The sequence below is a fragment of the Enhydra lutris genome, unplaced genomic scaffold (assembly GCF_002288905.1).
Source record: "Enhydra lutris kenyoni isolate GAN:26980312 unplaced genomic scaffold, ASM228890v2 scaffoldscaffold38, whole genome shotgun sequence".
Taxonomy (NCBI): domain Eukaryota; kingdom Metazoa; phylum Chordata; class Mammalia; order Carnivora; family Mustelidae; genus Enhydra; species Enhydra lutris.
In genome coordinates, this window is record NW_019154122.1 from 13,413,526 (window position 1) to 13,436,189 (window position 22,664).

Sequence of the window (22,664 nt, forward strand, 5' to 3'; positions counted from 1 at the left end):
GAAGGAGGACCTCGGCGTTGCCACCCTTGGCACGGGCAGGGCCTACTAATCCTTCAGTTAAAGCCATCTTCCCAAAAAGCCCTTTGGGATCCATCAGCCCTGGAGCCCACCTCTACTAAAAAGCATCCTTTTATATTGTTGTTTAAGAAAAAAAAAAAAAATCTGTCGAAGGAATAGTCCTGTCTGACAGAGACACATCCAAGGTGACATGTAGCAGATGGACGTGGTGGGGGTGGGAGGGGACGGGCACGCGCTGAGGGGGGCCACCAGAGAGTGGCAGACACACACTCACCTCCTTTTAGCCCAAGTCCCCCTCCGTGTGTCCGACTGACCCCAGAACAGTAAAACCATTGTTTTGACCTAAGATGGGGAAAGAATGAAATTCAGGATGCGGAACAAGGTGACCTATTTATAAAGCCTCCTTTCACCTGAAGATCAAATAAACTCCCTCCTCCCACCTCCCCCACCTCACACGTCGGTGGTTGCAGCCCAGAATTTTGCAAGAGAAGCACCCCCGGAGCGGTCTGGTACTACATCAGAACACAACCTCCGCAGCCTGGCCGCGTGGCTGACCGGCTCTGCCCGCTCGTTAGGGTTTCGGGCTCCTGGGAGCTGGGACGCGGGAACACGCTTTGGCAGGGGGCGCGCTCGGGGAGTGCTCCCTGCGAGCCTGGCCACGGAGCCCCTGACAGGGGGTGTCACCGCTGCCAGGACGCACATCCCCCACCCTGTCCCACCTGCCCGCTTGACGAGAGACGTCTGGGGACACCCAGGAAGGCTGTGTTCAAAGTAAGGCTCTGCCCCTAGAACCAACAGAAAGCGTTGGTCCCTTCTGGGAAGTTTTGACGAGTGATTTTGGAGAGAAAATCCCGCACGGTCCAGAACCCTAGCCTCTGACCTCAAAAGACCAAGAAGGCACCTGTTGTAAACACCTACGGAAGGACCCAAATTACTCATGGCACTTTCAGAAAGCGCTCGAATCAGTTGAACCTTGCCCCTGGGAAATCAGCATTACATTCATACAGAGAATAAAAATTAAAATAAAGAGTCACGTTGCAGCCCCAGGCAAGCGGTGATGGCAGCTACCTGTGCCTCGTTCGGATGAGAAGCCCTGTTCTCAGAGGGCCTCAGTGACATGCAGTGACACACGGAGATCTGGAGATCTAACCAAAAGTCTACCAAGACAGAGAGCGACTGAGGAGCCTACAACGGGGGCCTGGCGCTCATCAGACTGGGCCCGCCTGGTACCCCAGAGACAGGGACCAGGAAGGCAGAGCAGAGAGCTGCACTCGGCCAGCTCCAAGGGGACCGTTCATGGGAGCCCAGGGAAAAGGCTTGGGGACACTGGGCCCTTCCTGCCCCGACCTGGCTGGGGCCCCTGGGGGAACTGGGGGGCCTCAGCAGTGAAGCCTCCCCTCCCTGAGGCAGGTGCCCAGAGGGGTCTCCACAGGGAAATAAGGGTTCTCCCAGGAGCCCTGGTGTATCTGCAAGACACTCCCTGGCCTGCTCGCTCCAGAGCCCACTGGCCTGGAGCAACTCCCCCTGTCACCTGCCTCCATCATCCCCAGGAGCAGAAATCTGACCGAACCCAGGCTTTAGGGCCCGGAGGCCTGAGTGGGAGCGGGTTATACTCTGGCCTCCTCCGGGGGGATGTGGGAGCCAGGAAAGGTCACCCCAAGACTCAATGGGCTGGCTACCAGGGGGGTGAGAAGGCTGGTCTGTCTCTCCGACCCTGCAGATAGAGGTGATGCTCTCAAAGCACCCGGGGGTGGAGAAGGAGGAGAAAGGCAACGCTCAGGACTTCGATGTGGAATTGAGATGCTAAAGCAATCGATACAGCACTGGGCACACGTAGTAGGTGCTTAAGACACATAGTAGGTGCTTAAAGACACTCTGCTCCTGGCCTTCTCCAACCCCTTTTAACACCAGGGGACACAGATGGGAATCTTGAATGTCTAGTGCAAAAAAGCAGTGAGCCAGGGAATACCATGGTAGGCACCGGTTATGGCCTTGTGGGGCAGCCTGAGGAGCCCAGTCCCCCAGAGGGGGCCAGACGGCAGGCATCCTCCCCGGCGCTGCAGGAACCATGTGGGGAGGCAGGAAGCCCTGTGTGGGGATGAACACTTCGAATGCTGCAAATGAAATAATGTGAGCTCCTTGGGTCAAGAGCAGGGCGGAAGTCCCAAGAACTTTCTCCAGGAGGAAGAGACGGCAGGGGTGGTCTCCAATGATTATGGTCACAGGAGTGGTTCTCAAAGTGGGGGGGGGTCTCCGGACTAGGAGGTCAGCATCACCTGCTGGAGAAGCGACTGCTTGGGCCCTGCCCCTGACCCCCTGAACCAGAGATTCTGGGTCTGGGGCCCAGCGGTCTGCGTTCCACGGAGCCCTCCGCCAGGTTAGGATGCTGTGTGTGTGTTCAAGAGCATCAACAGCTCAACATTTTGGAATCTCGAATCCATATGAATGAACTTCCAGGCTCAGATTTCCAGCAACCATTTTTTAAGCATGGCTTGTTCCATCTCGATTTGAAATATTTCAAATGTTATACAGGCTCGTAAGAAATCGCAATCCAGAAATGAATACAGAAGACATTAAAGTGTACCCTCTCCCGCTGGGGGCAGTCCACTTGGAGCCAAGGATCACACCCACGTGCCAGTCTCCCAGTTTGTTTATCCCAGGTCATAATATATTAGTCCCTGTGTACGACCATCTCTGTCACTTGTCTGTAGAGATGAACGTCAAAGTTGCTTGTAGCGGTGGTCCCGTGTGGGATAAGGGTTTTCCCGCAGCAGGCTGGCCTTAGACAGCTTCCTCTCGTGAGTTGGTGGCCCCCTCTTCCCGCATCACTCTTAAAGTCTTGGACCTCAGAACCCCCACCCCACTGTCGATTTTTAGGAGAAGATAAAATGTCAAAGCAACCTCCCACTGGGCTTCCTGGTCTTTGAACTGGCTATGGGGGCTGATAGGGGCTCAGATTTCTGCACGGCCTGCCGGGCTGAAGACTTGTCACCTGGACCTCGACTGGAGTGCAGCCAAGGAACTTGGAAAGGATTCTAAAAGGAATCAGGGCTTATGTCTCCTAGTGCAACCTAATCACCATTCCCTGTGTGCAATTTCACGGAACTGAACCGGATGCCGAGGGAGAGGTAAATCCCCACGCCTCACAGGCCAGCCGACAAAAGAACTTAGCCCTATTCCTAAAGCCACAATGGCTCACAGACTTCCTGTTCTATGTTGCTGGACCTCCTCCTCCTCTCCTGTCCACTTGAAAAGTCCTGAAACCCTGGGCCACCCCTGGCTAAGAGGAGTCTCGGCAAGTCCAAAGGCAGCGAATCAATCACTCCTGAACTTCTAGGCTGGCCCAAGGGTCCAGCTGTCAGATCCCCACGGCACCAGCCTGTCACGGGAGGGTGGGGGTAAGGCAAGGAGGCAGGAAACGGCCTCCCCCGCTGGGGCTACTGGGGAGAACTATGCAGCCATCAAAGATGCTGGCCAGGAGGACCACGGCAGGAAAGGCAAGGAAAAAGGTCTGCGATGGCAACTGAAATGAAGAACACCAACCGTATCTGCCCTAACAGTGAATCTAGAACATACTACACAGGCATGCGCAGGAAAAGGGAGGAAAAGGAACCCAGAAAATTGAAAATGTGTCTGTGCTTCAGGTGACGTGCTTTCTTTTGAATTTTCTTACTGCTGTTTTATTACTTTGGCAAAAACATACGTGGACGGAACCCCAGGCCCGTCGGTGGATGAACGGGCAAGCCAGCTGTGGGCCACACACACAATGGAACGTTATTCAGCCATAAAGAAGAATTGAGGATTGGCACATGCTACAGGCTAGACAAACCTCAAATGAAACACTGATGCTGAAACCAGATATAATTCAAGGTCACGTGTGGTATGAGCCACTGATATGATAAAGCCAGAATGCGTGACTCCATAGACAGGAGGCATCCTGGTGGTTGCCAGCGGCCAGGGAAGGTGTGGAGGAAGTGGGAATGACTGCTAACGAGTCAGGGTCTCTTTGCAGGGGAAAGAATGTTCTGGAACTAGCCAGAAGCGGTGGCCACACAGCGTCATGAACCTACTAAAAGCCGCTGGACGGTACTGTTTTAAACCATGGTTATACCGCGTGCATCTCACCTCGACAAACAAAAAAAGCATACACGGATGACAAACGTCCACCTGTCCAAAACCCACAGGGCGGGAGGTGGGTGAGGAAGGGACTGCAGCGCCAAGGGAGGCCTGGAGCTTGAAGAGGTCTGGCTGGTGGAAGGAGGCCCGTTAGCCAGGGTTCCACGCAGGGCCACAGACAACGGCATTCCCATGCAGGGCGTAAGGAGTCTTCTAGAGCTGGGCAGTTGGCGCTCAGGGCTCCCCACCCCACCCCCCTTTCTTTCCTCCACGAGAAAGAGCGCAGAGCTGTGGTTTGGCACGCCCGCAGCCTGGACCCGGCACCTGCAGATCGAGTTTCTCCAGAGGAATCTGGTGAGCGTGCCTGCATCTCCGCGCCGCGCCCGCAGTGTGCTGGGGGGCGGGGCAGACGACAGACACAGAAGCTCCCTGGTCCGAGGACGAGGTCACGGAAGGACCCCCAGGGCCAAGCGATTACCGTTTGCACCCTCCCTGCTCGGGGACTGAGGCGGGCTCAGGAGGGCCACGCCAGAGCTCCCAGGCCCCTGCTCGGGCACAGAGCCAGTCCACACCCCAAGGCCACTCCGAGCTGGCCGAGGCCACGCGCTGCGATACCAGGAAACCATCCCCATGGTGCAGACCCTGCTCACTCTGTTGACGATGTTGGTGCCCGCCGGCCAGCGGCAAGGCCCAGGCTGGTGCACAGTTGGACGGGACCTGTCACCACACGAAAACCTGCTCCCATCGGTTGATTTTTTGGGCTCTCAAGAGGATTCTTGCTCACAGGCCTGGAGAGACCTAAGCCTCATGGGCTGGGAACCATGCCCTCCCACGACTCTCTCTGGCTGGACTCACTCATGAAAAACACGGGAAGTTGGGAAAATGGGACCATGCTCAAGGCCTATGTGCATACAGCAGGTGCTTACAGAATATCCGGGTTGCATACTCACCCCATCCCAGAAGCACCTGCTGAGCCCTGGGGTGGGGCGGGGGGGGGAAGCACGGGCTTCCCAAGACCCTTTCCTTGTTCCCTAGTCCCTGAGGACCCCAACTAAGTGGATGATTTGAAAGTGTGGGCCACATGTGGTCGGTGTCCAGGTTAGTGCGACAGTGTTTCACCTTGGCGGGCAGAGAGCATCTTCTGCAGGTGGAAAGTGGTAAGAAAGGGCAAAATCAGCAAGACAGTCGCCTGCAGAAGTGATCCAACCTCAGAGATGGAACGTACCTGTTCAGCTGAAGAACACTTGGAAAACACCCAAGTCCAAATAAGGCGCCTTAGGGTTGGCATTCATTCCAAAAATATTTATTAGGCACCTACTGTGTACACACAGGTAGAAATCGTCGCCTTCACAGAGCTTGGTCTAGTAGGGGAGACGGCTAGCTAGCGATCCTTTGAACAATTAACGTAAACTTCAAGGGCAGAGGTTGGTATCTGTTATGTTCACTGTGGCAGTCCCCAGGACTTGGACAGTGCCTGGGGTATAGTAGGTGCTCAATAAGTAAGTGTTGAATGACAAAATATCTAATGCAGGGTCAAGCCATACGTGTCAAAGAAAAATAAGGCACAGTAGTAAGGACGGAGCAAGAGATGGGAGCATGGGGTGAGGGAAGGCATTTCTCTGATACCATGAGATGTGGACGGAGACCTGGAAGAAGGACAGGAGGAAAGCGTGTGCCTTCTGGGCAGAGGGAACGGGAGGTACTAAGGCCCTGAGGTGTCAGCACATATGGCATGCTGGGAGAATAACAGAGGGGCCGTAGGGCTGGAGGCCAGGGAGGGAAGGCTGTGGAAGGAGGCCAGGTAAGGGCTGTGCAGAGGGCAGGCACACAGGCCTTGCTGACTCTCCAGAGTCAGGACTCTGGACTCTGTCTCCAGTGTGATGAGAAACCAGCAGAGGCCTTTGAGCCGGCAGAGGACCCAGCCTGACTTCTGCTCTCCCAGGATCCTTTCAGGCTGCTGTGTGGAGAAGAGGCTGCTGGCAGCCCGAGTGACCGTGGGAGACCGGCTGAGGCATCAATGCAAGAACGCAGCTTGAAACTAAGGGTGGTAGAAGCGCCAGGCTCCAGAAAGTAACCAGAATGAACTACCATCCAACAGGTGACATTAGGCCTTGTCCAACGGAAGGGCTTGTTGAAGAGAGGGATTGTTTAAAAAAGCTGGTGGTGAGTGACAACACAGACCCAGCACCCAGGAAGATGGCAGCCTAACCCATGGACCCAAGGACTCTTGTGACCTCTCTGTCTGACGACAGTGGAGATACCCGGTTACAAAACAGGAAGGCCATTCAGCCTTGAGCTGTGGTTCTGTGGTTCCCATGAGCCACAACTAGAGGCGAACACACATCTTCAGCACACTTGACTGTCCTTCTCTTTACTGTATGTGAGCAAATTACCTCAGGTTTATACCTCAGTCTCTTGTAAGTTTGGTAGCTATCTCTAACCTGTATCAAAATTGGAGACACTGGGGGAAATAACCCGGTTCATGAATCTACAGAATGTGGGTGGACCACAGTGACCCCAAGGGCCCAGCTGGCCCCCCTGGGATTGTCATCTGAGCAGCCCCACTCCCTCTATCCAAGACTTCTTGGAACCGAAACAGGATCAGTCAAGGGCAGCTTGTTTACCAAGTGCCTACAGAGATGGAGAAGACCCAGGCCATGTGACGTTGGGACCTTCGGGCTTCAGCTCCAGGAGCTGGGAGACTCTGGGCAAGTTCTCTACCCTCTCTGACCCTCAGGTTCCTCCACCACTGGACTGGGGAGACAACTGCTCGACGTCATGGGTTTGACTTGAGGGTTAAATGAGGAGCTGGTAGAAAGTCTGGACTCAGTAAAGACCCAACACTGGCCATGCGTTTGTAATTTAGGGGTTTGAGGAGAAGGAAGGAAGAGGGGAGGGACGCCGGGAAGGTTTCTGGAAAGAGTGTCTCTGGTAGCTCTCCAGTGGTGGAATGCGGCCATAGCATGGCCTCAGAGATCAGCAGGGGGTGTCGGTGACTCAGCTCCGTGGCTGCCTCTCTCCACCTCAGGCCTCCTCAGGAAGCGCTCAGGTGCCAACGCTGTAAGGCCAGCAGAAGTCACAGAATGCCTCTACCGGATGCTCCCTGGTGCCTCCCCATCGCCCCCCGTGGTGCCTGCCCCAGGACGCGGTGGCACCTGTGGGGGTGGGCCAGGGTGTCCTGGGCTCTGCTGAGGCCAGGTGGCAGGGACACACACATCTGGAGAAGTTTCTTGGGAAAGCAATTTGGACCTGGGCTGACGTCTATCCCACTTGGGAAAGCAACTTCGATCTGGGCTGAGTCTATCCCACCTATCACATCTGAGAATGCAAAAGGAAGAAAAAGGAAGTGGGGAAAAAGGGAAATTGGCCTGATAACCATTTAATGGGCTAGTCCTGGAGGGCAGTCAGGGCAGAGGAAGAAGAAGCCAGAGTGAATGTGTTTGCTTCTCCAGCAAGCGTGTCGGCACAACTTTGGAAATGCAAGTATGCAAGTCCCAGATCGGCCATTAGGGCTGGGCTCGGACCCCTGGTCCTAGGCCCCCGTGAGGCTGCAGGTGCACCCTTCCGTGCCGGCCTCGGCAACGTCGGCCAGACAAGTTCAGAAGAGCACTTCCTCTGCACGCGGGACTCGCCATAAGACACAACCGGCAGGAGGGAAATGAGGGGCAGAGGACGTGCCCCACACCCCTCAAGGTCACGGCCGCGGGCAGCTCAGACCACAGCCCCAGGTGCGGGAACCCCTCTGCTGCCCCCCTCCCGCTGTGGCCAGCCCCGGGGACCGCCTTCCTGGCTGGGTGGTGAGTTTCCACAGCTGGAGGAAGACCACAAGCTCTACTCTCCCGCCGAACACACTGGATGTTTCTAAGACCGTCCCAAGTTTCCGTTCCCGTATCAAGAGCGCCTCTTTTCTGCTGAGGCAGCAAGACCTGCTAACAAAACAAGCGGCCGGACCCGCGTTTTCGTAACACAACGCCCTCCCTTGAAACGTGCTGCAGCGAATCACTGAGGTTTAATGGTATTGGCAGCTGGGCCGGGGGACGGAATCCGTGTGAAAGGCGGACGGCGCAGCCCGGGCCGGTCCCCACGCGCCCTGCCCCAGCCCCCACCCACAGAGCCCACCTCTCTGGTTGACAGCGGCCTCTCTCCGGGCCCCCAAACGGAAAACCAGACACGACTGCGGTCCCGCTCGGCGAGCCGTCCAACACCCTCCCGAGAACACCCTTCCGGGGCCAGGGAACAGTCACCCCACCCCCGCCACCTACCGCGCCGCGCATCTGGCGACGCCTGGAGCTGGCTGGAAATGCAGAGTCCCGGGCCCTGCCCAGGTGCTCTGGGCCCAGGTCCCAGGCGGGCTGCGGAGCGGGCCCTCCCCAAGGCAGAGGCATTCTGGTGTTCACGCCCCAGAAAGGGAACGGAGGGGCACCCGGCCCTCTCCAGGAAGCAGTCTCGAAACATCACTGGCTCCTCACGGACCAAATCTAGAAGCCGACAAGGCTCACAGAAGTAATGGGCACAGCCTGTCAGGGAGCAGGGGCCCATAAAACAGGCTGTAGAGTCCCTGGCCCACACCTTCTAGAAGCCCCCGCAACTCGCGGTCTGGGAAGACCAAGGTTTTGGAGACCCCGCTGCAGACCCTCCTGGTCTCACGGTTCTTCAGGGGCTCCTGTCTGCCCGCCCTCCAAGGCCTCCGCAGCTCTCCACATCTCCTCCCCTCAGCTGCGAGCCACGCCAGCCTCGTCGCTCTCTGGGAGCCTCCCTCGGTCTTGCGGCCACACCTGCTGTGGTCCCGACCCTTCCACTTCAAACAACCCCACCCGCCGGAATCCCATCCCTCTGTCTGTCCTGGCACTCTCCGTCCCACAGCCTTCCCCGGTCAGCCTCACGCACTTCTCCTTCTCCCGCAAAACCCTCCCTGCCGAGTCACCTCGGGACCCTGGGTCCTGCCAGAACCCAGAATGCGGGTCCCCTGTGGCCCCGGGGAGCATCCTGGCTGAGCCCCACAGCCCTGCCGGAGACCCACCCCACATGGCCCACCAGCAAGGGGCCTCACAGTCTCCCGGACACCTACCAGCAGATCCAGAGTTCTGGAAGGTTTTGGGCCAGTGCCTGGGGAACGCGTCAGGAGAGAAGCCCGTGGGCCCTCAGGTTGGGGGTAGAACTGAGGAGGGAAGGCAGCCCCCAGAGCTCCGGGAGCAGGGTGCCCTCCCTGCCAGCAGCCAGGCCCGCGGGTCCCCCAGGCCTCCTTTGCCGGGGCTGGATCAGCCCTGGCCTGAGTGAGCTCCACGGTCACCAAGGGGAAGCGGCCCTTGGTTACCACGGGCCTGGAGAACACAGAAGGCCAAACAAACACTGGAAAGGCTCCTCCACAGACTCACTCCTCGCTGCTGGGAACAATTACAAGGTAATAGGCCAGTTTTTAAAAGCCCTCCAGAAGGGAGGCTGTGGGCCCAAGGGGAGGCCACTTTGTAACCCATTCTCTTCCTGCTGCTGCTGCCGCTGCTGCTGCTGCTCCAGGACCCGGGGACCCTCCCTCCACCCCCTTCAGGGAAGCCCAGAAAGGCAAGGCTGGAAGTCACAGAGGAAGCGGGGCCAAGGCAGAACCTTACGCAGACGCTGTACCCATTTCAGCAGCCAGTAAATCAAGGTTTCAAAATGACAGGTGGGCCCAGCTTGGCAGCAGTGGAGGTGACGTCCCTGTAGACCTCAGCCCAGCCCGCGGGGGCAGCCTCATAACAGCACTGTTCCCTTCGCCCCCTTCCCAGCCCCCTCTGGCAATGACCAGCTCTCTTGTCCCCAAACTTGTCAAGAAATGAACAGAAACTCAACAGCTTACTGGGGGCTCCCGGCGGGGCTGGTGGGCAACGGGCCAGGATCACACCCAGGCCACGGCTATCCCTTCCAAGGTTATCCTCTGGGGGGGTGCTCCAGGCCCAGTCTGGGCACTGATCACCACCTGGAAGCCCAGGCCGCGGGCTGCCCCCCAGACGGAGGCACCTTATGGCCGGGGCCTCGGCTACGTTCCAGGTCCCTGTGAGCAGAAACCATAGGGCCACGCTGGTGGGGACAGGGTAAGGGAAGACCTGAGGGACACTCCTCCAGCCCGTCTCTAGGTGTCCCTCAGGTGGCAGGGGAAGGGGCACAGGTAAGGAGAGGGTTTTCTGCCCCCCACCATCCGCCACTGCGGATTTTACCAGAGCCTTTAATATTTTCCGGCACTGATTCAAGGCAGGCTTTTTCTCCCCTATGCCACACTGAGAAGGAGGGAGCATCCCCAATTTCCTCGCAAGGGACAGACTGCTAGCTCTGGACAAGGAAAGTGGCAGCAGGTCCAGACCCCCAGCAAAAGAAGAGACCCCTAGAATATCTGTCTTACTCTGGGATCCCCCCACCCCACAGGGCACTCGGGGCAGGTGTTCCCCCGTCTTAGTTTAGTCATGCTGGTCTCAGCCTAGAAGAGCCCACCCTGGTTTCGGGGGCCTCCCGGGGCACAGAGACAGAAGACACAGAGACACAGAGACCGGCAGAGACACAGAGTCAGAGACAGAGATAGAGAGAGACACATAGAAACTGTGAGAGAAAAACAGACACAAAGAGACAGAGACAGATAGACAGAGGGACAGAAACACAGGATGACATGGGAAAGGAAGCACGAGGAAAGGAGGCAGGAGGCTGGAGGCCCCGAATCCTTAGCCTATGTCCATGTGGGTCCCCAAGTGGCCAGAGTGTCCCCACCAGGAGGGCAGGGCTGAGGATGTGTGTGGGAGTGGCCTACAGAAGTGGGACCCTGTCCCAAGCCAGGCAGGAGGGTGAGTGCTCTCAACAGGAGGGGAGAAGGGCAGCAGACAGCAGGTGCACCCCCACCCACCCCCAGCCTCTCCCTGCTCTGTCACCCCCACAGAGAGGGTTTTTTATCCCCAAACCAGGGAGGTCTTAAAGTTAAGACAAGCCAAGAACCTCATGGATCAGGCAGGCCAGGGGCTCCAGGGCCAGCGAGGGGTCCCCTGGTCAGGGGTCCCCAGGTTCCCTGGGCCATGCTCTGGGCAGAGAGGGCGTAGCAGCAGCTGTGGCAGCTCCACGGGGAGGGCCTGCACCTTGCGGGGTGCCCCCTCTCCTTTGAAAAGAAACCAGTACCTTTCGAAGTGAAGGCCTGGTTCCCCCAGGTACCAGGAGCCGATCTCCCAGTGTCCCTGCCCCACCTGGCCAAGTCCCTGCTTGTCCTAGAGGGACCAGGGGCCACCTTCCACTGCCTCCCTGCCCCTGTCCCAGAGCTGTTATCTCGGGATGGAGGATGGAGTCTCAGATCCCCACTCTGACATGCTGGGAATTGAAATGGAGCATTTCTAGGACAACCAGACAGAAACTACCAGAAAGCTCCTCCCCCACTCCCTTGAGCTAATGTGGTTTCTTCCAGATCCTCAGGTGTGGACTTTGTTCTGACAGGGGGAGGGGAAGGGGCCAAGAATCACTGGACTAAGACCCCAGATACCCCGGGAGTCCCCCTTCCCCTTCCTCCCATGAGGACTCCCCGCCTGGGCAAGGCACCATTGCAGCCTTCCCCAGCAGGAGCCCAGCTAGGGAAGATGTCACTGAGTGGCGTCTTCTGTCTTAAAAACCCATAAACCGCCTTTCCCTTCGTAGTCTTTCTCCTCACACGGTGAAGGGAAAATGTAAAAAAGCTTGACACTGTCTTGCTTTTTTCTAACCACAAATGATCCGCCCAGCAAAGGAGACGGTCTGCTGGGGTGGGAAGACCGAGGCCAACAAGCCACGGCTGTCTGCGGCCTCAAGGAGAGTCACAGCAGAAGCAGGTGCATGGCCTGCGGGGGGCTGCAGAGACGGGTGTGGGTGGAGGAGGGTGGAATTCGCCCGGCTGTGCCCTTTGAGCGGCCCCGACAGAGGGCTAAGGTTCGAACAGCAGAGCTGAGCCGAGGGAGGCAGGCCTGAGAGACACTCTGGGCAGAGAACCCGGCCAGTGGCGATGGCATATTTGGGACCCCGAGGAAGGTCAAGCGATGAGAGCATCAGGAGCATTTGGCGCATTAATGAGACAGCACGCGTGCAAGACTGGGTCTGGAGCAGGAAGGCTGGGGGGCCGTGGTAGAGGAGGGGGACCTCCTGGGTGCCACTGCCCCGAACACTTCCATCAATGCTTCTTGCTTGCTTTCTTGTCCTTGGGAGGGGACAGATTAAGAACAAGGAAGGAGGAATTCGAATTTTTCTTTTAGGTAGACAAAATTTGAAGCGTGTTATCGACCCAAGAAATAGCACTTCCAGCCAGCAGCGTGAGAAATCATTGCTGATTTTTTTACCCAGGAAAGCGAGAGTAACAGGTACATCGTCTACAGGAGGGCAGAGAGAAGGGAAGACAGGAATACACGGGAAGAGGACAACCCTTTTCCCAGCACAGAGCGGGTCCTCAACGCAAACAGTACCGATGTTCCCAAGGACCTCACCGCGAGGGAGACACTCTGGGGCACTTTGCACCTGACACATACTAACATATTAGGTGGCGTGATAATTATTGGTCACACGATCAGTGATCAAATCTGAACTCCAAAAATCATCTCCCAGCCACTGACCACGACACCAGAGAACCGCCACCTTCTTTGAAAGCGCCAAGAGATCTTAAAGCCCACCCAGCCAAAATGCTTCATTTTGTAAAAAAGTGCAGCTGCTGTGGAAGACGGAATGGCGCGTCCCCAAAAAAGGAAAACAGAAAATTCCCGGTAACATCTGATCCACGGCTGGGCATATACTCAAGAGAACTGGAAGCAGGTTCTCGAACAGAATTTTGTTACCCCCATGTTCACGGAAGCATTCTTCACGACAGCTACACGGCCGAAGCCTGCTGAGTGTCCACGGACAAATGAACGGATAAGCCAAGTGTGGATGATCCCCCACAAGGGAACAGTATTTAGCCTTAAAAAGGAAGGACGTTCTGACAGCACGAGGACAGGATGCCCGATGAGAGAAGCCAGTCGCAGAAAGACAACTAGCGACAGCTCCGTAACTAGGAGGCTTCTAGTATCATCGGACTCGTGGGTGGTACATGCAATGGTGGGCACAATGGTGGACGCAGGGGCCGTGGAATGGGAAGGGGTGTTAGTGTTTCATGGGGACAGAGTTTCAGTTGGGGAATCTGAGACAGTTCTGCAGGTGGATGGTGGTGAGTGCGAATGGGCTCGGTGCCATTGAACTGAGCACCTAAAAGTAGTAAAAACAATAAATTGCATGTTGTGTATGTTTAGAAGCTCAGTTGGTTAAGTGTCCGGCTCTGGATTTTTGGCTTGGGTCATGATCTTGGGGTCCTGGGATCGAGCCCCGCTTCGGGCTCCTTGCTGGGTGGGGCGTCTGCTTGGGGTTCTCGCTCTCCGTCTCCCTCTGCCGCTCCCCTCTGTGTGTGCTCTCACTCTCTCTCAAATAATAAAATAAATATTTTAAAAAATGCTTTGTTTTATATGAAAATAAGGAAGAAAAACCTGAGGCACAGAAAAATTAAGTGAGGAAAGCGGGGGTCCCTTCACCCCAAGCTACCAGAAGAAATCTGAACAAGGTTTGGCCAGCCCTCCCTGGCTGTGTCCCACCCGCCCCCCTCAGCCAACCATGGCCATGGCCGTCCACACATTTTTCCCAGGAGCCAAGCTGGAGGGGGAAGTCAGCCCAAGCAGAGATAGAATGTCACCATTTATTTGGCTAACGGGCTCCTTAGCTCTCTTTGCCAACCTCCCTTTCCCTCAGAATAAGGAAAAGGGGGCCTTGGCTATCGGCAGGTAGCTTCCGGGCCCAGTCTGTGCAGGAAGCGGGGAACTGGGGGGCTCACCTGCTTTCCACACCGTGGGTGCCTCACAAACCTGACAGGGAGGCAGCACGGGCAGGAGCTACAAGTGGGCTTGAAAAGGAAGATAATTTATGGAAGGCCGAGCCCAAAACGGCTAAGAAGCTGGGACAGGTTGCTGTCCAGGAAATGACTCATGTCTCCCCTGGTCCCTCGGGGCTGCTCTGGGAACAGACACTGCAGCGAGGAGACTACGGTTCTCGGGGTTCTCACAGGAAGGCGGCTTCTGGCAGAGTCTGCCCTGGACTAGGGACCTCCAAGACACATGGGGTGGCTGGCACCCCGCACGCCCCGTGAGGGCAGCTCGGTCCTCACTCCCCGCTCGAGGGCATAGAAGCCACTGGCCCAGGGTGCCCCGTGGACTCACTGCCCTCTCCTGCCACCACCCACACTTCCTGTGGCCTCTGTCACCCTCCACGCCCTCAGACTGCAGAATCTAACGAGCTGACTTCAGGCCCCAGCCGACTCTCAAGTCATGACCTCCTCATCAATAGCCTGAATGGCCCCGAACAGCATCTTCTCTGTCTCTCAGCTGTGTGTGAAAATACCGACCATGGCCTTGACCTTGAAACACTGGTTTCCTGCTTGGCAAGGCTCCCACCCCAGGTCCTCTGCAGGCTCTGCCTCCTGCCCCTTCAACACACGTGTTCTTGACGGCCCCTCCCTCCCTGGGGTTCTCTGCTCTCCCGGCTCTGGGGAGCAACTCCCCTTGACCTTGACACGTCCAGCAAAGAGCATCGCTCTAATGGCAACCCTGCCCCCCACTCACACACAGCTGCTCCCACCCCACCCCTCAGCCTCCCTGTCGGTCACCGGATTCACACCCCTCGCTTCCCTGGACTACTCTTCTTGGCCTCCCACACTGACACCAAATGGTATAAACACCTTCTCCCCCACAATTGCTCCAATCTGTCCCCACTCTCATGGTTAAGTCACCATCGCCAGCAAGGCAACCACAAGAGTCCCCAGACCAGCCTGCCTGCCCACAGCGTCTCTCCGACCCAGCCCACACAATCCGTCTCCCTAAAACGCTCTCATTTGGATGGCTTTCTTCTTTCTGAAAATTCGTAGCTCAAAAATGTATAAAAGGGATGTGTATTTTCTTTTTTTAAATTAATTTATTTTTAAACATTTATTTATTTATTTATTTGACACAGAAAGAGAGAGAGAGACAGCGAGAGAGGGAACACAAGCAGGGGGAGTGGGAGAGGGAGAAGCAGACTCCCCACCGAACAGGGAGCCCGATGGGGGGCTTGATCCCAGGAACCTGGGATCATGACCTGAGCTGAAGGCAGACGCTTAACCAACCGAGCCACCCAGGCGCCCCAAGGGACACGTACTTTCAACACCTAAAGTGAACAGCTGTCGACAGTCTGTCACATTTGCTTCTGGTCCTTTTCCTGCACAAAGGTCAAACGGCCAGAGGACCTGCATTGGCAATTCAATGGTGGGGGGGAGGTAAATAAGCAAATGGCAAAGAAACTTATATGAAAAGATGCCCGACCTCCCTGGTGGCCAGAGACCCATGGAACTGAAGAAATGAGCTACCGGTTTGTACCCCCGGGTTTCTACACAGTCAATGCAGAAATCGTGCCCGCTGCTGGTGGGGAGAGAGGAGAGCGCACCCACGTGGCCTGGGCCGTCTGAATTGGCACAGCTTTGGGGAGACGAAATCCAAACGGAAATCATCTGAGCGGTTGCACTCCTGCGGTTCCGGCTCACAAGGATCAAAGCGCCCGTCCTCAGGATGGCTGCATAACGTCATTAGAGACCCTGCCATTGCCTGCTACTCCAGGTTAAATGTATTGTCACAGATGGAAGAGTCATCAAGTGGACAGCTCTGGCATATCGGTACCATGAACCACTACACAGAGATGTAATAAATACTGCTGACCCTACGATGTAGCACTTGTACTGCTAGGCATTTATCCAAAGGTTATGAAAATAGTGATTCGAAGGGGCACCTGCACCCCAGTGTTCATAGCAGCCATGTCCACAGTCGCCAAACCATGGAAAGAGCCCAGATGGCCATCGACAGATGAATGGATAAAGAAGATGTGGTCTATACACACAATGGAATACTCTGCTGCCATCAACAAGAGTGAAATCTTGCCATTTGCAATGACGTGGATGGAACTAGAGGGTATTAGCGCTAAGCGACGTAAGTCAATCAGAGAAAAACAATTATCAGACGATTTCACTCACCAGGTGGAATTTAAGAAACAAACAAATGAACGTAGGGGAAGAGAAGGAAAACTAAAGTGAGATGAAAATAGAGAGGGAGACAAGCCACAGGAAATAAACTGAGGATTGCTGGATGGGAGGGGGTGAGAGGATGGGGTAACTGGGTGACAGGTGTGAAGGAGGAAGTGACAGAATGAGCGTTGCATGTTATATGCAGCTGATAAGTCACCGAACTCTACCCCAAGACTAATAATACACGCTACATTAACTACATTGAATTTAAATAAAAAATAAAAATAAAAAACAAGGTAGAGCCCCACCAGTGACCCTGGAGGTATTTCCACGTGCATTTAGAGAGAAAGGCAATGGGGGATACAAAAGGCAACCGTCTTAATAAAATAATGTTGTTCCTAAAGATAAGTGCATAGATATCACTGGGCAGGCAGGAAGGTAAGGAGGTCTTCGGGGTGCATTAACCTTCAATAAGGGTTATGTTAAAGTAAAAACAGTGAGATGATAACAGATGTTGGAAAGGATGCGGAGACTTGGAAGCCCTGTGCTGTCTCAGTGGGAACGTGATCGTGGTGAAGCTGTCATAGAAAACAGCAGGGTGTTTCCTCCAGAAAACTAAAAATAGATTTACCGGGAGACCCAGCAACTCCACTTCTGGTGATGTACCCAAAAGAGATGACAGCAGGTATTACCCGTGTTAACGGCAGCGTCGTTCGCAGAGCCAAAACGTAGAAGCAACATGAGCGTCCCTTGATGGATGGACGGATAAGCGAGACGTGGGACACCCACCCAATGGAGTACTATTCAGCCTTAAACACGAAGGAAACCCCGTCACATGGCATAGCATGTAGAGCATGTAGAGGACATGATGCTAAGTGAAAAAAAAACAGTCATAAAAAGACGAGGACTACAGGATTCCACTTACCCGAGGTTTCTTTCAAGAGGAGTCGGATTCTTAGGGACAGAAAGGAGAGTGGCATGGGGGGGGTAGTTAACCGAGTACACTTACCATGATGAAAAATATGTAAGTTTAAAAAAATGACTTTTTAAAATGCTGTTCTGTTTGAAAAAAAAAAAAAAGTGTCAACAGGCACGAAGGAGGCTGGGAGGGGAGACTGTGGCCACCGGCCACCGGGGGGTTAGGACAGCGGGTTCTCACCTACCCCACGCCCAAAGGACAAACTTCCAACCTAAGCACAGGTCTTCCAGAAGAAGCTGGTGGTACGCTGGAAAGCAGCAGAGGCCCATGGCCAGACACGGCCAGAGCGAGGGACCTCACAGGGACCTCACAGGGTCTATCTTGACTGCACTCTTCTCCCTCCTTCTCTCTGAGCTTCCCACGGGCTGATCCTAGTCAGAAGCCAGACGGAAAGGGAACCCTGTGAGGTGCTCCACTGGTGCCCCCAGGGCCGGGGGCAGCACGGGGCACGGCAGGGAGTGATCTGGAAGAATGTGGGAGCCCCAACATAAGCCCAGAACTGTTTCTCTAAAGCAAAGTACAATACAGTATAATATAGTGTGTCACCATTTCAGGGAAAAAGAGAAAAAGAGTATATCACATATAATATGTTGTCGTTATGTACTGTAACACATCACATGTCCCACACACGCACGGTCCCGTAAGCACGGCCAGTCTGGATGGACTCCTCCCCAAGGAAATGACTCCATCTGATGCTCCGTGGAGGGGACTGGGGTGTCTGTGGAACAGGAGTCGATGAGGGGAGACTTTTCACGATTGAATTATACCTTTGGAATTCTGCACCCTACAAATAGTTCAAAATGTTACAATTTTTGTTCATATGAAAAATCAGAAATAGGGGCTCCATTGGTTAAGCATCTGACTCTTGGTTTCAGCTCAGGTCACGATCTCATGGGTTGTGAGATCGAACCCCGCGTCAGGCTCCACGCTTGGTGGGAGCCTGCTTGGAGCTTCTCTCCTTCTGTCCCCCAACCCCGCCATACTCGCTCTTTCTCTCTCTCAAATAAATAAATAAATGTTTTTTTAAAAAATGAGGAATAAAATTGAATTTTTTAAATTTTTTTTTAAAGATTTTATTTATTTATTTGACAGAGATCACAAGCAGGCAGAGAGGCAGGCAGAGAGAGAGGAGGAAGCAGGCTCCCTGCTGAGCAGACAGCCCGACGCAGGGCTCGATCCCAGGACCCTGAGATCATGACCTGAGCCGAAGGCAGCGGCTCAACCCACTGAGCCATGCAGGCGCCCCATAAAATTGAATTTTTAAAAGAAAAAGAAATCGGAATGGTGGCTGCCTAAGTCTGGGGTGTGTGTGTGTGTGTGTGTGTGTGAGAGAGAGAGAGAGAGAGAGAGAGAGAGAGAGAGAGCTGTTGTTTAATGAGGACAGAGTTTCAGTTTTACAAGATGAAGTGTTCTAAAGACGGATGTTGGCAGTGGACATAAAACCCCATAAATGTGTGCAACGCTACTGAACCGTACATTTTAAAATGGTTAAGATACGCTCTGGACTCGCAGGGTGTGTCCCCCAGAAATGCATATGTTGAAATCCTAACCCCCAATGTGAACCTATGAGGAGATCAGGCCTTTGGGAGGTACTGAGGTCAAGAGGGCAGAGCCCCGAAGAATGGGGTTAGTGCCCTTCCAAGAAGAAAGCCTGGAGAGATGATCTCTCTCTCCACCAGGTGAGTACACAGTAAGACAGCTGTGTGCCGGCCAGGAAGAGGGTCTCGCCACACACCACACCTGCCAGCACCCTGACCTTGGACGTCCAGCCTCCGGAACCACGAGACATGTCTACTGGTTAAGCCCGCCGCCTGCAGTATTGTCTTAGAGCAAGCCGAGAAGACTAACACATCATGGTAAAGCTTATTACTCGGATTTCACTGCAATTCAAGAAAAAGAAGGCTGGAAAGACAAGCTCTGAGTTACCATCAGTTTGGAGTGGGGACGAGAGGGACAAAAGGGAAGTGGGTCGTAGGCAGATGCGAAATAACGTTCCCAGTGTGTCTGCCTGAAGGTGCGAATGTGTGGGTCGCGTCAGCCCCACACGGCCGGGGTCAGAGAGCTCGTGCGGGGACCTCGGGATCGGGTGGTGTGTGCTTCTTTGTGTTTACACATCACGCGTCACTCAGAGTCCCCGCAATGACTGCACACTGTAAGCAGGCACAGTAAAGGTATCTTCATGGTGGAAAACAGTTACACACAGAAAAGCACGAGGGTTGAGAGCACCGAACCCTGTATTTTTTCTGTGCAGAACTGACGACTACGAGCCATGCCGATTCAGATCGAGTCGTGTCTCCTGGGAACGCCTTGTGAAAAAAGCCCCAGCACCATGCACATGTCATCTCCTTCGCGCGCGGGTGGCGTTCACCATGACGTCCTCGCCCTAAAGCCGTCGGTGGCTCCATCCTGCCTCTAGGATCAAGTCCAGACTTCTGAACTGGGCACCCCTTGCTGCTCCCACATGCATCTCAGCCCCCTTTGTCACAGAAAGGCTCACTCTACTCCTTTGCTCGCTCCGACCAGTTCCTCCCGGCCCCGCCGCCCTCCATTCGGCCCACATAACTGCCAATGTCAGGTACCCTACTCACCGACCTGGGAGGCTGTCACTACAGAGCCAAGTGGCCCTCCAGAATCCCCTGCACGTTCCACATCACCTTGAATGACAACTAACTAACCAACTAACTAATCCGCCAACCCACCAACTATCAGGTGCGGTCCCGTTCCTCTCAGGAACTTGTTAGTCTGGGAAGAAACCCTGGTGTATGCCGCACCCTAACTCAGACACCTAGCAATTGTTCCACAACCTTCGGTGATAAAGGACAGACACCCTGCCTACACAGAACGGTGCTGTGAGACCCACACGGACCGTCTGGTTTCTCTCTCTTGGCACAAACCTGGCCACCTGCCCGCAGGCCACTCCAAACCAGGTGTGTGTCCCTCAGTGCAACCTTCCTTCCTAGACTCTGGGAATCAGTCCAAGAGAAGGCTCCAAAAGCTTCATACCACCAAAGTTTCGAGAAGAAAATGTCTGTAGCATGACACTACCCACAGAACATTGCCCACAACCCCCTCGTCCACACCCAAGCTCGCTGTCATTCCAGCTGATTGTCCAAGGTCTCCCAGACTCCAGCACCGCCTTCTCAGTCGGCTGTGAGGCTCACCTTCCAGAAGATTCTCCATCCCACTGTTCCGTGCCCTCTTCATATATCCCGCCCACTACCCTGCATCACACTCCTGAACATTCCATCACTCCCCGCCTACAAGTTCATTCCCCTCCTGCCCTCGCATGAAGTCCTCTGCCCGGGGCGCATGTCCTCCATCCACTCCGGATTTCACCTCTGTCCCCCGCTTCTGCCGTGTCTCCCCATCCAGGAACTGCTCAACAGGTGGCCACCAACCATGATGCAGCACAGAACCACCCGTGTACTTTCTCATGCCTTCGGGACTCTTGAAGCTTCCTGCCTGGGCTGCCTCCCTCATTGCCCTGTGCCCCCTGGGGAGTCTCTATAATCGGTCAGAGCATCAGCCCAACTTTCTACCATGATCAGCGATCCCAGAAAACACAGGGTCCATGCTTACTAGCTTAACTAGCTTAAGACACAGCAGTGATTCTCAACTGGAGTGATTTTACCCCCCAACCCCCACCAAGGGGACATTAGGCCACACCTGCAGACATTTTCAGTGGCTACGACCTGGGGTGAAGGTGTCAGTGGTACCCTAAATTTCATCCAGAGCAAGGACAGCCCCTACATCAAAAAAAGATCCTGCCGGTATCAGTGCCTCAACTGCAAAGCCAGACGGGAACGGACGCAGTGTGCTCCTGGACAAAACTGTCTTTGTGTCGCCATGGACAGAAGGCCAACCTAGGACACCTGCATCTAGGACTCTATCAGGGTGGGGAGGGGGCACCCCAACTCCATGGCTCTCCTGAGCCAGGAGGGAAGTGACCGAGCAGAGACTCCATCCCAACACTGTCCCCAGCCCTCTGTGTCACTCTAAGTGAGACATTTCAACCGCATTTCAACTGCCATGGGCCTTAGGTTTCTGTTTCTTTGTGATTCTACCATGACCAGGGGCCCCGCCTCCTACCGCTGCCATGATTATCTGGTTCAAGAGGACCAGAGCAAGAAAGTGCTGGAGCTGGGGGTGCTCTGCTATGTCATGGAAAGGGGACATTGACCTGCCCCAGCTCAGCAAACTCTCTGTTTGAGAGTTTGACCTGCCCCAGCTCTGCAAACTCACCCCCCCGCCAAGCCCACGTGTGCATCTGGCTGGAACACTCATCTGTGACGGCAAGGTCAGGGGCTTGCTTTTTGGTGGGTGACAGCAGCTGGCTCTCAGCCGTGCTGGGCCCCATCCTCTTAATCCAGACCAGGGTTTGGCCAACAATGCCCCATGGGCCAGTCTGGATAGCTTTCAATTTTTGTCCATAAAGTTTTATCGGTACACAGCCATGCCCTTCTGTGGCCATACCATCTCCTGGCTGCTTTCGTGCTTGCTACGAGTAGTTGCCATGGAGAGATCCCATGGTCCACAAAACCCCTGAATATTTACTCTCTGGCTCTTAGAGCTCGATGGCCCTTGGTCTAGACCTTAGGAGATGGTGTCTACCATGGAAGAAATGGGCTAAACCTCTCCCCCAAATTCCTCCAAGAGCCCCAGGGCCCCACATCCACATGCCCAGGATGAGACACGATGCCCGAGCACAGGGTGAGGCCAGGATGCTGCTGTCCGCTGCGCCCCGCCCACCCTCACCCTCCTTCCCCGGACCTCGGGGGTGCCCCCTCCCTTCACAAACCAGAGCCCCGCACGCAGCACCACATACCAGCCTTTTTTGGTCATGCACGGGATTAGTGAACTTTTCAGTACATATCCCCCGAAAGATACATTGTGCGTACATGATACTCACCTGTTTTTGTATCGAGAGATGACGTACGTTATGAAACACACATCAAAAAAATAGAAATCAAACAGGAAGAGGTTTTAAAAAAAAATCAAACTACGAATTTCTTCCCCCATCCAGCCAGACCATCTCAGGAGAGGTGCCCCGGAGGCCGTGGGCTCCCAGCATCAGGCGGCACAAGCAGGTGCTTGGGCCTCGAGGCCGGGCGGGGGGCCAGGCTTCTTCCCAGTTGGATCACAGGCCGGGCACTCACCCCGCTGTCTACCCAGCCCTGAGCACCCGTCCCAGGGGAGCCCTGGGTTGGGAGAGGCTGGGGTCTCCGATCCCAGAAGCCTCCTGGCTACAGGCAGGAAGCAAAGGATTAGGGACCGCACCCCCCCGCCCCCGCCCCCGCCCCCGAGAAGGTGCCAGTTCCTCCTTCAACGGCAAACTCCGTGGCACATCCAGGGGGATTTTTGTGTTTTGACTCAGAGGCAATAAGTCTTTCAAATTAAGCCAACGCAGACTGAACTGCAGTAATGAGGAAAGCCCCTTGGACACGGCCAGCTCGGGGTTCGCGCCTCTGCCAGGCCGGGGAGGGAAGATGGCGGGGGCATGGGGGTGGGGAGCGACCTGTG

At 55.1% G+C, this 22,664-nt stretch overlaps 1 protein-coding gene across 2 annotated transcripts in view; it reads right to left on the minus strand.

Moving 5' to 3' along the window:
* LOC111154739 (splA/ryanodine receptor domain and SOCS box containing 1) overlaps window positions 1-22,664 on the minus strand; it is a 47,866-nt gene that overhangs the window by 18,721 nt on the left and 6,481 nt on the right. Inside the window, exon 1 of one of the 2 annotated variants that reach the window (XM_022514623.1) lies at window positions 293-333. The exons of the other annotated variant lie outside the window; for it this stretch is intronic. The gene's annotated coding sequence lies outside the window, so the exon portion shown is untranslated. Of the gene's footprint in view, window positions 1-292; window positions 334-22,664 lie in introns of those variants that run through there. 2 annotated transcript variants of the gene reach the window in all.